The sequence below is a fragment of the Pinus tabuliformis genome, chromosome 6 (assembly GCF_031772625.1).
Source record: "Pinus tabuliformis cultivar Carrire ecotype Pingquan chromosome 6, CPIR1, whole genome shotgun sequence".
Lineage (NCBI taxonomy): Eukaryota > Viridiplantae > Streptophyta > Pinopsida > Pinales > Pinaceae > Pinus > Pinus tabuliformis.
Genome location: NC_142292.1, coordinates 1,272,517,203 through 1,272,530,407, shown reverse-complemented (window position 1 = coordinate 1,272,530,407; position 13,205 = coordinate 1,272,517,203). Strand labels below are relative to the sequence as shown.

The 13,205-nt window shown below is 38.5% G+C and overlaps 1 protein-coding gene across 5 annotated transcripts in view; it reads right to left on the bottom strand.

The window, feature by feature from the left end:
- LOC149263294 (Transducin/WD40 repeat-like superfamily protein) overlaps positions 1-13,205 on the bottom strand; it is a 403,412-nt gene that overhangs the window by 368,781 nt on the left and 21,426 nt on the right. The gene's annotated exons all lie outside the window — the stretch shown is intronic.

The window sequence follows — 13,205 nt, the reverse complement described above, 5'->3', positions numbered from 1 at the left end:
CTCCAAGATCGAACTTGTAGATAGAAACCCTAGATCTGTTGCAGAAACCCTAGTCCTCCTTAGCACGTGTGAGAGAGAAATAGCCCAAACAAAAGTCTTCTTCGTCCTCTTCCTTCTTCGTTGCCTTCTTCTTCCTCCTTTGTTAGAATGAGTGATGAATTAATGTCTCTCAATGAAGACGAGTTTTCTCCTATATATAGGCTCTTTAAGGTGGACGTGGCTCTTACTTTTAGGCCGACTTGGTCTTGGAGGGTATTTAGACACTTTTAAAGACAAAAATAATTTTCTTTACAAGTTACAATGTGCCCAATGGGGTCTTCAACTTATGACAATGACTCTTTTGACTTCTTGACCTAGGACAAACCCTAGAAGCACTCAATGGGTGCTTGACCTATAAAATAAAAGACCTTGAGCATGAAAACCATGCTCCAAAAATAATAATAATAATTTTCTTTCATTTTACAATTTACAAGAATCAAAAGTACATTTCATATTTATGAAGACTGAACCTAGTTACACATTTTTCAACACTCCCTCTTAACTAGGGAGGTATTCATAAATGGTACATGGACATTCTCAATCTGAAGAGATCTCATAAGAAGAGTCGGATTGGTAACCCATCTGTATAGCATCATATCAACCAGCATTGTCACATAGCAAGGCCTTGACTAACAACTCTATCTCTCCACAAGATCAGAGCACAATGCTGGCGAGACCAATGATTTATAGACACCATCATCATTGTCTCTCAAGGTACATACTCCACTCGAGTGTTCACAGAGTATGACCTTCTTTGGACTATTCTTATCTTGGATAGCTAGTCCTCAAAGAATATCGGTCCACGACTACTCTCATCTTGGATGCCCTACCTCATCCTCAAAGAGTATCGGATGCCAGATGCTTACCCAATCCTCCATTTTGTCTTCCCAAGTGAAGACAAGAATGATGTGCCTATCTCTCCCTCTCAATTAGGGAGGATACATCAACCAAACCAAGCTTGTCTCTTAAATACACAAGCTTCTTATTAGGAGGAGATTTTATCAATATGTCAGCTACATGCTCATCGATGGAGATATACTGTAGTTGCAACAGACCATCTTGTACTAGCTTCCAAATGTAGTGATACTTATTGTTGATATGCTTTGTCTTTCCATGAAACACTGGATCTTCAGACAATGGTATATAACTGGTGTTATCACAAAGTACCATTGTAGGGTCCATTGGTCATTCAAATAGGTCAAACAGCAACTTCCTCAACCAGAACGCTTATCTGCTTACTTCATAGGTTGCAATATACTCTGTCTCAGTACTACTCAAAGCAATTGTGTCTTGCTTTCAACTCATCCATGAGATCATGGAGGATCCCAAACTGAAACATCCAATAGTAGTGCTCCTTCCATCCTGCTCACTGCCTCCCGATCGGAATCTGTATATCCCATCAAGTGGACATCATTCCTCCTATCATATTTCAGGCAATATTGGATGGTTCCTTGTAGATATCTTAGTATATGTTTTGCTGTTATCCAATGATCATGCTTCGGCTCCACTTGGAATTCACTGAGAACTTTTACTCCAAAACATATGTCTGGTCCAGTATTCACCAAGCACATCAGCAAGCCAATCAATTGTTTATACTTGGAAGGATCCACAAGGCTCGATCCGGAACTCTTTAGTCTTTTTATGTTTGTGATCATCGGAGTTCTCATTGGTTTGCAATCCATCATGTCAAACCTCTTCAACATCTTGATCACATATTTCCCTAGACCCATATAGATTTCATCAAGTCCTTGCCAGACTTCTAGTCCCAAATAGTAATGCATTAGCCCAGATCCTTCATGTCAAATTCTGCTGCTAGATGCTTCTTACATTCTTCAATTCGACCTTCTACACTTGTTAAGAGAAGATCATCTACATACAAAAGAATGATTACCGGTTCTCCCTTCATAACCTTGATATAAAGGTTCTGATCAGCAAAACTCTTTGTGAAGCCTAATCTTTGTAGGTATGCATCCATCATAGCATACCATGCCCTTGGTGCTTGCTTGAGGCCATATAATGCCTTCTTCCATCTACAAACATATGCCTTTTTGTCTTTAACCTCAAATCCCAAGGGTTGTTCCACATAGACTTCCTCATCAATTGTGCCATTCAAAAAAGCAGCCTTGATATCCATTTGATGGATGTTCCATCCCATCGATGTTGCCAAAAAGACCAACGAACGTATAGTTGTATACCTTGTTGTCAGAGCAAATGTCTCTTCATAGTTAATGCCTTCTAGTTGATAGAAACCCCTAGCCACAAATTTTGCCTTATACTTGTCAATACTCCCATCTGTGCATGTTTGATCTTATGGATCCATTTGGAAGTTACCACAGATTTGTCTTCGAGCCTAGGCACGATCTCCCAAACTCCATTCTTCATTATAGATTGACATTCTTCATTCATGGCATCCTTCCATTCTTAATGATTGACAGCTTCTTTAAAAGTGAATGGCTCTACTTCTATTAGTTTTGTCATGTAGGATGCATACCCAAAATATCGTTTGGGCTTCTTGCTTTCCCTGAATGTGCCTTGAGCTGCTCCATGACCCTCTACATCAAGTAGTGTAGACTTCAACCAGTTAGGTCTCTTTCTTGATTCGAGGATGACCACAGGTTGAATAGGTTCACTGGGACCTTCATCTTCATGGTGAGATTCTTCTTCTTCCCTGTCAACTTCTACTTCAAATACTGGAAGTTCTTCATCATCAAAGTCCATGGGAAGTTCCTTAGATTTCTTGAATGAAATACTTTCGTCAAATATAACATCTCGACTTACTTCTATACGGTGTCTTTCCTTTATGTAGATCCTATAAGCCTTAGAAGAGTTACTGTAGCCAACAAATGTTCCTCTCATGCCTTAAGGGTCCAGCTTCTTTCTTTTGTCCTTCGGTATATATACAAGACACCCAAAGATTCGGAGATGATCCACAGTTGGTTTCTTCCCAATGAATACTTCTTGGGAGTTCTGTTATCTAGTTACCTGTTGTTGAAGAATCTAGGGCAAATTGGAGTTAGAGTGATTCTTCTTATCATGATAGTTATTTGTGAGGTGTTTTTTAATTTTTCTTGTAGCACAATCTTTTCTTTGACATTATTAGAGTGTGTTTTCTTTAGTTTATCAAATAGCTTATTAAAACAAAGAGACAAGAACACAAGATATTTGGCATTCTGCCAAGGCCAAAACCTCTCCCTCTTGGAGAGGAAACCCCACACTAAATTTTTCTTATAGAGATTCCAATTGACGAATACCAATACCTTGACCCTTGACCTAATATGCTCCTCCAAGACCAAGACACCAATCCTCCTTTGTGTCGCTTGCTAAGATCATCATTATTGCTCCATCACTGTTGCACTATCAAGATCTTCATCGCTGGATATTCATGGAGAACTTCACCATAATGATGAAATCATTGTTGCTACACCATCATTGCTCCTTCCTTGTGAGATTATCTCTATTATTTCATCATTGTTGTGACATCTTTGTTACACCTTGTTGCACTACTACCGATATCATCACCGACACTTGTGAGACAATGATCATCAAGTAATGTATATGTTGAAACAGAGTGTGACTGAGATCCTTCATGTATGTCGAGACTATGACTGAATACTGAGGCAGTGAGTGTGAGAAGGTTGAGACAAAGAGTGTCCTTCTTTCCATATGTATGTTAAGACTGTAACTTGCTTCTGTGATCACCGAGATGAGGAGATCGAGTACATTCATCTTGATAATACCCATTCGAAGAACAGTGATTTCAGAGTTTTGTGTGATCTTAGGACTGTGATTACTTATTGTAATCACCACCGAAAACTTCAGACATATCCGAGGTTTTGTCTCCTTGTAATGCGGATACTTTTCACGCCTATTTATAGTAGTTAGTCCCTTGTATTAAGCCGCGTGTATCCATGAAGTGTTGTGACTATTTTTTTGAGTTGACATAAGTGAATTTAATTCTTTTAGGCCGACATGATTGTCTTTTTAACTTGCTTTGCTTGCAAACTTCTTTTATGCTCATCTTGGAGAATTGTGCTTGTCTTGGAGGGCCTTTTAGACTAGTATACATTTACATATATGCTCTTTACATTTCTTTGACTCTTTGACTTTCCTAGACCAATGGAATGAGCAAGAAACTCATTCTTATAATTTACAAAAATAATAATATTTATTTTTCTTGATAAGTACAAAGATCAAAATTACATTTGTAAATACCGAACCTGCTTACACTTTCTTCAACACTCCCTCTTAACTAGGGAGGTATTTATAATGGTACTTGGTCATTCTCCATCAGAAGAATTTCTCATAAGAAGAATCAGATTGGTAACCCATCTATATAGCATCATAGTAACCAACATTATTTCCACAGCAAGGTCTTGACTGGCAGCTCTATCCCTCATTAGATCAAAGCACAATGTTGGTGAGACCAATGATTATAGACACCTTCATCATTGTCTCTCAAGGTACATACCCATCGGGTGTTCACTGAGTATGACCTTCTAGGACTATTCTTATCTTGGGTTCCCAGCCCTCAAAGAATATCGGTCCTCTTGCCTACTCTTATCTTGGATGCCCTACACATCCTCAAAGAGCATCGGATGCCAGATGATTACCCAATCCTCCATTCTTTCTTCCAAAGTGAAGACAAGAATGTTGTGTCTATCTCTCCCTCTCAACTAGGGAGGATATCATGTGTCTTCATTTCTCTTCATGGCCTTCACCTAGACTTACGGTTGTTAGTCCTGGTCTAGTGCATGACACATGAAATAGAAAAACACAATTGTCACACCTTTTGATCAGGGGTGATCCAATCCAAGCTCCCTCTTGATCAGGGACTTGTCAGAGCTCCCTCTTAGCTAGGGATTCTTCTATACATCAGCAACTTCTTCTTCGTGGGTCCTTCAGTTGCTTGATCAACTTCTCTCCTTGATGTCATGAAATTTAGTTGAGCTTCTTCCTTGTAGGGCAACAATGATTGATCACTTTCATTCTTATTCCGTCATGTCATTCCTTTCTTCATGGAAGGTGGACTTCTTGGTCCATATCTGGAACCTTCTTCAAATGGCTACCTCTTTTCTCTCCTTGCTTCTTTCAGGAGTTTCCATCCACCGCATGAATGTTGGTTTTACTTGTACTTACAAGTCTTGTTCTAGTAGCCCTGCATGAACTCATCCAGATATTATTCAAGAAATCAAAACATCATATTAAATTAAATCATACCTTATGAGATGACTCTTCATCATGACATCTTCTTGTAGGTATCAACATCCTGCATTCATGTTGACACATCTCCCAAAGATATCCATTGTCAAGGGTCTACATCTTTTCCATCAGAGTCTTCATATCTTTTCGGGAGATTTTCTAGTCAAGTCTTCTTGATCTTTTTGGATGTTGATTGTCTTCATCAGGGTTGCATATCTATCGATCTCTTCCTTCCTTACACATTCCATTCCCAGGTGTCTTTTTAGAATTTTCTAATCAAAGTTATGTAATTGTAGTCAACCACCTCATATTTCATATGAGAATTAATATGTTGATTTCAGCTGGTGTGACTTATGTCTTTCTACATCCTTTCAAAGGAGGAGATCCTTTTCTTTTGATCATGCTTCTCAAGATAGAAGTATTGATCTGCAACCATACGACATGACATTATAAAACTTAAATACAAGTATACATACCTCATTTTACCTTTAGGTTGTCCAGGCTTCTTTCAGCAGCTTCCTTGATTGAAAGATCTTCAACTCCTTGAACTACTCTTACGTCATCGTATCATTATTCATGAACTTCACAGGGTGGAGTTTCTATTGAAACACTTGCTTCATCCCTGGATCAGTGAATCTTTTAGTGAAGATTCCATCAAAGAATCTTGAGGATCTTAAAGATCCCTATCCAACAGATGTTTCCCTTTTGTTGCATGATGAGCATTCTTCAAATGTTTGAGTTCTGCAAAGTTGTTGCTTACAACTTGCCTTCTTTCATAGAAACCCTAAGTTGTTGACAGAAGCATCTTACTTATCATCGTGATCATAGTCACCCTCGTGATGATGTCACGAGATCTTGTTTCTAATACTTCCATAATGTTACACCACATCCTATAACATATTGTAGTCTTATTCTATGCAGGATCTAGGAGCCTAGAAAGAGACTTATAGAGAGAGGCTAACTTAAAGAATTTTACTCCCTCTTATCATGGAACCCATTAAGCTCCTTCCATCTTAACCAGTAGCATGAATTTTCTTTTTCTCCTATATTTGATATTGTCCTTTAATGGCCATCTTTTCTTCTTCCAGCTTCTTTTAAGTCTCCAATATTATCTATGTGAGAGAACTTTAAAAGTTTCTTCTCGTGAATTCAAAGGAGACCTATTTCAATGATTTCACCTATCTATAAGTACTGAGACTCTCCTCCTTATGCAAGGACCAGCATATCGATTTGTAAAACGAAGTCATTTAAATCAAAGATAGATCATAACCATGAAAGATACTTACTTGGCACATGAAGAGGAGATCTTGCTCCTTTGAATGAGATTCTTTGCTAGAGCATTATTGAAAACCTCAAGACTCCTTGCACTGTCCAGCACCAAGCATGACAAAGACTGCTCCATCCTATATGTTATTATGATGTTTGAAAATGCTTCTTCATCTTAACTTCTAAGGCACTTTGACTCCTTATCAGGTCTTTACGGTTATTGATATATGGTACTGTATTGCTGACACATAAATAGACTGTGGAGGATTAGCATCAGTGTGTAGACACTAATCATCTCTTTATGGCACTTAGCATTGCTTGCCCAGAATAGAGGAGCTAACACTTCTTTAGCCCAAGTAGATTTATCCTAGTTTTGCTTAGCAACATTATCTCCAAAATGTGACTTTATCGAGGTAGTATGCAATACTCAGCATACTGTGATGTCACCAGGACTGCATGCTACAAAACCAAGATATATTATAAGTACGAGAAACTGAACTGTGTGAGATATTTGTATTTTGTGATCTTGACACCACGAAGTGAGATTATAATGCCACTGATTTGAATTCTTCTTGAGGAGATCCAAGACTATTATTGTTCTTGCAGTAGTGGCATCCCTAAATCATGAAGTAGTATAGAATATCACTGTGAGCCTGAGACATAAAGCATCCCTGTGTACTGAGATCATGTAGCATTATTGTGAAGTATCATTTGTTATTACATTAAGCCATTCATCATTGGAAGCACCGAGACTGTGAAGTATTTATGACACTGTACCGAGACAGTGATGTCTTTGTGTAGAGAGGCACTGAATAGAGAGACTGTCTTATCACTGAAATTGCCTTCTTGCAGTGACTATATTGAGACAGTGGTATAATATGGATTGTGAGAGGCACTCCTTGGATCAATTCTACCATATATGCCAAGACTGTAATTTATTTCATAGGGAAGATTCAGTGATCAAGAAATGAGGATCCCAGGAATGGTATTGATATATTCCATCAAACTGAACATGAGTTGAGTGCATGACTGTAATCACTGAAGTTGATACTTCATGTACTGTTGTAGACTTGCTCCTTCAAACCTTCCAACTTGTTTTGATGTCCTCAAAGACAGATCTTTGTATGTCTCTTTTCTGCCCTTCCTTAACCATAGCTCTGATACCATGTTGAAGAATCTAGGGCAAATTGGAGTTAGAGTGATTCTTCTTATCATGATAGCTATTTGTGAGGTGTTTTTCATTTTTCTTATAGCACAATCTTCTCTTTGACATTATTAGAGTGTGTTTTCGTTAGTTTATCAAATAGCTTATCAAAACAAAGAGACAAGAACACAAGATATTTGACATTCTGCCAGGGCCAAAACCTCTCCCTCTTGGAGAGGAAAACCCGCACTAAATTCTTCTTATAGAGATTCCAATTGACGAATACCAAGACCTTGACCCTTGACCTAATATGCTCCTCCAAGACCAAGACACCAATCCTCCTTTGTGTCGCTGTTGAGATCATCATTATTGCTCCATCATTGTTGCACTATCAAGATCTTCATTGCTATAACATCATTGCTGGACCTTCATGGAGAACTTCACCATAATGATGAAATCATTGTTGCTGCACCATCGTTGCTCCTTCCTTGTGAGATTATCTCTATTATGTCATCATTGTTGTGACATCTTTGTTACACCTTGTTGCACTACTACCGATATCATCACGAGACTTGTGAGACAGTGATCATCAAGTAATGTATATGCTGAAACAGAGTGTGACTGAGATCCTTCATGTATGCCGAGACTATGACTGAATACTGAGGCAGTGAGTGTGAGGAGGTTGAGACAAAGAGTGTCCTTCTTTCCATATGTATGTTAAGACTGTAACGCTGCTTCTGTGATCACCGAGACAGGGAGGAGACCGAGTACATTCATCTTGATAATACCCATTCAAAGAACAGTGATTTCAGAGTTTTGCAAGATCTTAGGACTGTGATTACTTACTGTAATCACCACCGAAAACTTCAGACATATCCAAGGTTTTGTCTGCCTGTAATGCGGATACTTTCCACGCTTATTTATAGTAGTTAGTCCCTTGTATTAAGCCAACATGTATCCATGAAGTGTTGTGACTATTTCTTTGAGCCGACATAAGTGAATTTAATTCTTTTAGGCCGACATGACTGTCTTTTTAACTTGCTTTGCTTGCAGACTTCTTTTGTGCTCGTCTTGGAGGATTGTGCTTGTCTTGGAGGGCCTTTTAGACTAGTATACATTTACATATATGCTCTTTACATTTCTTTGACTCTTTGACTTTCCTAGACCTATGGAATGAGCAAAAAACTCATTCTTATAATTTACTAAAATAATAATATTTATTTTTCTTGATAAGTACAAAGATCAAAATTACATTTGTAAATACCGAACCTAGTTACACTTTCTTCAACACCTGTGGGGGCTTCGATTTTGAATATATACAGCTATCTTCGTGCCTTCTCCCCACAGAAATTTCGGTACATCTTGATCAGGCAACATTGTTTTTACACTTTCTTCAATGGATCGGCTCTTTAGTTCTGCAACTCCATTTTGTTCAGGATTATATGGAACTATTAGCTCCCTCTTAATCCCAGACTCTTTACAGAAGGCTATGATTCCCTTGGATGTATATTATCCTCCATTATCAGACCTCAGTACCTTGATTCTCCTTTTTGTAAGGTTCTCTACTTCAGCTTTGAATTCTTGAAATTTGGTAAATACTTAAATCCTTGGATTTCATCAATTAAACCCAACTTTTCTTTGAATGATCATCTATGAATATTACAAAATATAGATGACCTCCAAGTGATTTAGGAGTCATAGGGCCATAGACATCGAAATGAATGAGATCCAAGATTTCTTTTGACCGTGAAGCATTGCTTCCAAATGTTCTCTTGGTGTTCTTACCCAATGCACATCCCTTACATACTCCTCCGTGATCTTCTTTCAATTCGAGGATTCCATCTACTATAGAACTTAGAGTTGGAAGTATTTTGAAATGAAGATGACCAAATCTTCTATGCCAGAGTTCACATGGGCTGATTTCAATGTGAACCAAAGCTTGTGCGAGAGGAAATATCAACCTGTAAATTCTTCCTCCATGAATACCAATTATTCTAGCATTCTCTATGCTTGAGTTCTTAGTCCATACTACAACTTTTCCATCAATGAAAGCTACTCTATCACCCTTATCTTCTAGACTTGAAATGGAGAGTAAGTTCTTATGCAAATCTAGAACAAATAGGATGTTGACATGAATGTTGCTTCCATTTTCTAGCTCTATAGAGGTTGATCCAATTCCTCTTACAAGATAGCTCTTATTATCTCCAAGTTCCACTGAGTAAGAAGATTTTCCCTTTGATAATGTCTTCAGTTGTTTGTGATGACCAAACATGTGTCTGGATGCACCACTATCGATTACCCAAATGCTCTTGTCTTGGAATGTGTGAGTGAGTGCTGAGTAGAGACCTTCATCCTTTGTCTTGATTACTTCCTTCTTTGTAGTAAATAGAAGATTTCATGCTTTCTTTGATGCCTTCCTTGACATGACTTGCTACCTTTGAACACTTCTTGAGGAACTTCTTCAATGTAGTGGAGATCTTCATAATGCCCTTAGCCAACCTTAGCTCTGATACCATGTTGAGAAATCTATAAGGCAATGATTAGAGTGATTTCTCTTTACTTGATAACTACTTGTGATGTATTTTTACTTATTAGCTTTGTTACTTATTATTATGTGTCTGTATCATCAAACAGCTACCAAACCAGGGCCAAAACCTCTCCACTTGAGAGGAAAACCCGCAAATCTCTTTTCTTCCTTATAGATTCTTCAATTGATGAATTCCAAGACCTTAAGACTGAAACCAATACCCTCCAAGACCAAGACCAACCTCTCCAGATGATGTGCTAACCTTGATCCAGTCAAACCCAGTCAAATCTCTTCTAGTAGCACTTCTTCGACCTCCAGCTACAGAATTTCGACCTCCACTGCAGATCTGAAATTTTCAGCCCCCCAGCAGTTGTTGTTGCCACACGTGTGAGCCTCGATTTGCCTTCTGAGCCTTCCTTTGACCTTTGCTTGCCTTTCTCTGACTTCTGGAGCTTGAGGATGACCCTTGGTGACCTTTGCTTGACCTTCTTGCCTTCTTTTCTCCAAGATCAAACTTGTAGATAGAAACCCTAGATCTGTTGCAGAAACCCTAGTCCTCCTTAGCACGTGTGAGAGAGAAATAGCCCAAACAAAAGTCTTCTTCGTCCTTCCTTCTTCGTTGCCTTCTTCTTCCTCCTTTGCTAGAATGAGTGATGAATAAATGTCTCTCAAAGAAGGACGAGTTTCCTCCTATGTATAGGCTCCTTAAGGTGGACGTGGCTCTTCCTTTTAGGCCGACTTGGTCTTGGAAGGTATTTAGACACTTTTAAAGACAAAAATAATTTTCTTTACAAGTTACAATGTGCCCAATGGGCTCAACTTATGACAATGACTCTTTTGACTTCTTGACCTAGGACAAACCCTAGAAGCACTCAATGAGTGCTTGACCTATAAAATAAAAGACCTTGAGCATGAAACTCATGCTCCAAAAATAATAATAATAATTGTCTTTCATTTTACAATTTACAAGAATCAAAAGTACATTTCATGTTTATGAAGACCGAACCTAGTTACACATTTTTCAACAATTATGCTAAGATTCTAAAAGACTAAGGGCGAACCAAAGACAAGAACCTTCCTATGATCTAAAAAGAAAGAGATAGGACAAGGAAAGGAGAGAAGAAAGAAACGGAAGGGGAGAAGCTCAAGGGAAAGAAAAGCAAAAGAGGAGCGGGTAAAGGACAAGGAGAGTAAAAAAAACCACTGTGGATTTCGCTCCGGTTCTGCAATCTAACAAGGTACCTAGTTGACAATTTTGGGTCATTGTGTGGATCTGTTGGGTAAAGATCCTGCCACTTCTCATAGGCAGCACATCTAGCATCAAGAATGTGAAGTACCTTGGCAAGAGGTTTGATTAGAGAGTCAATAAATTTATTTGTCATTCCATACTAGTACATAATTACCAAATGAAACTCTTAATTGTAAGGTGTCAAATTTAATGACAGTGCTCAACAATTTTCGGCTGAGAATTTAAAAACCGAAGTAATCAATGATCAGTATGAATGACAAATTTCCTTACCAAAGATGCAGTGACGTCATTGCTGGAATGTTTGACAAATGAATAGAATCCCTTGTCATGGGTGTCATAGCCTGCCTACTAAGAAGCACAGAATTGACAAAAGATGATGAAAATTTGTAAACTTTGCTATCTTCATGCTATCAATAGGTCTTGTAGAAATCATCATAGACTGTTCAGCAGTCAAATTGGCAAGCAGTGCCAATGATCATGTCACAACAGTCATTTGGGCAACATAGCATTCAACAAATTCCTGGAACGGCTCTATGGCGAAGGCAATTGAACACCAATGTGTAAGCAGAGTTGTTTGTCCTAGTTCTTTAACCCATCCAAATTGATACAACCTAGGATAACTTGGGGTTGGTAGTTGGAGTTCATCCACAAAACGCTGTGAAAGAAGATTTTTCTGAGTGTCAATATCTATGACCAGTTGTAGCCTGTGTTTACTTTGGCAAATCTAAGTAAAGAATGCTTCCTTATTGCTAGAAAAAAAATAAAACTTTGACCACAAGGACCAGTTAAGGATTGTCATGATCAGGATTGCTTACATCATTTTTGGATTTGCACATCTCCTATTGTTGTTCAGCGAAGAGGACTTTTACCTTCTTAGGTTGTAATGTCTGGCATCCATCATTAGTGCAGTTGAAATTCTTTAACGTATGCGCAATATTTCCTCTTCCTATAGCCAATACAAGAGTTGCTCAGCGTTGTCCTTTTGTTTTGACCACTGTTGTTAGGCAGGGTCTCAGTGACCAGGGAAGAAGGCCAAGAAGAGGGTGTGGAACCCTTTCTCCAAGAGAACTGTAACCACTGTTCAGTGGACTCGCGAAGTCTTTTGTGTGATTTGGCATTAATTTTAAGGCAAGTTGAAAAGCATGTTCCAAAGACGTAACTGAGAAATGTTGTAGTTATTTTCTAATATTAAGAAGTAAACTAGAAATATAATTGATTCTGAGAGTCTCTTCAAGATATTGCACCTCTAACTTTATGGAGAGATGGTTGCTCAATGTATTGTTGGACAGTCTGACCAAGAAATTGTTGGAGTTACAATAAACGTGCAAGCATGTCGTTCTTGTATCCAAGTATCAAATGGTACTTTGAAATCATCCCACTGGTAAATAGGTTGTCTGTTTATGGTGGCCAGCAACTAAACTGCCACCAAGCAAGCACTTGGTCATCCATATGCAATTCAGCTACCAAACTCTCTCAGGGCTCAGTTGTATTTCATCGGGTCTTGAAATAAGATTAGAGACTTGTGATCCAGGTGTCCATCTTGAAAGTTAGTTAGGCAACGGGGATTGCCAAAGGTACGTGCTGCTGACACTTCAGTGTGGCCCTTTTGAACTAGTCCCAGAACTCCTTGTTGTCATTCCATCATCTACTATAACATTTGTTGGAAATGGCAGCTGTTGCGGACAAAAAAATCAGTTGAAAATCTAATTTCTTTTCCTCTTCAAATCCATGCTATGTCAGCAATATGATTAATTGGCTGAACATAAATCTCAGTGGTGCAT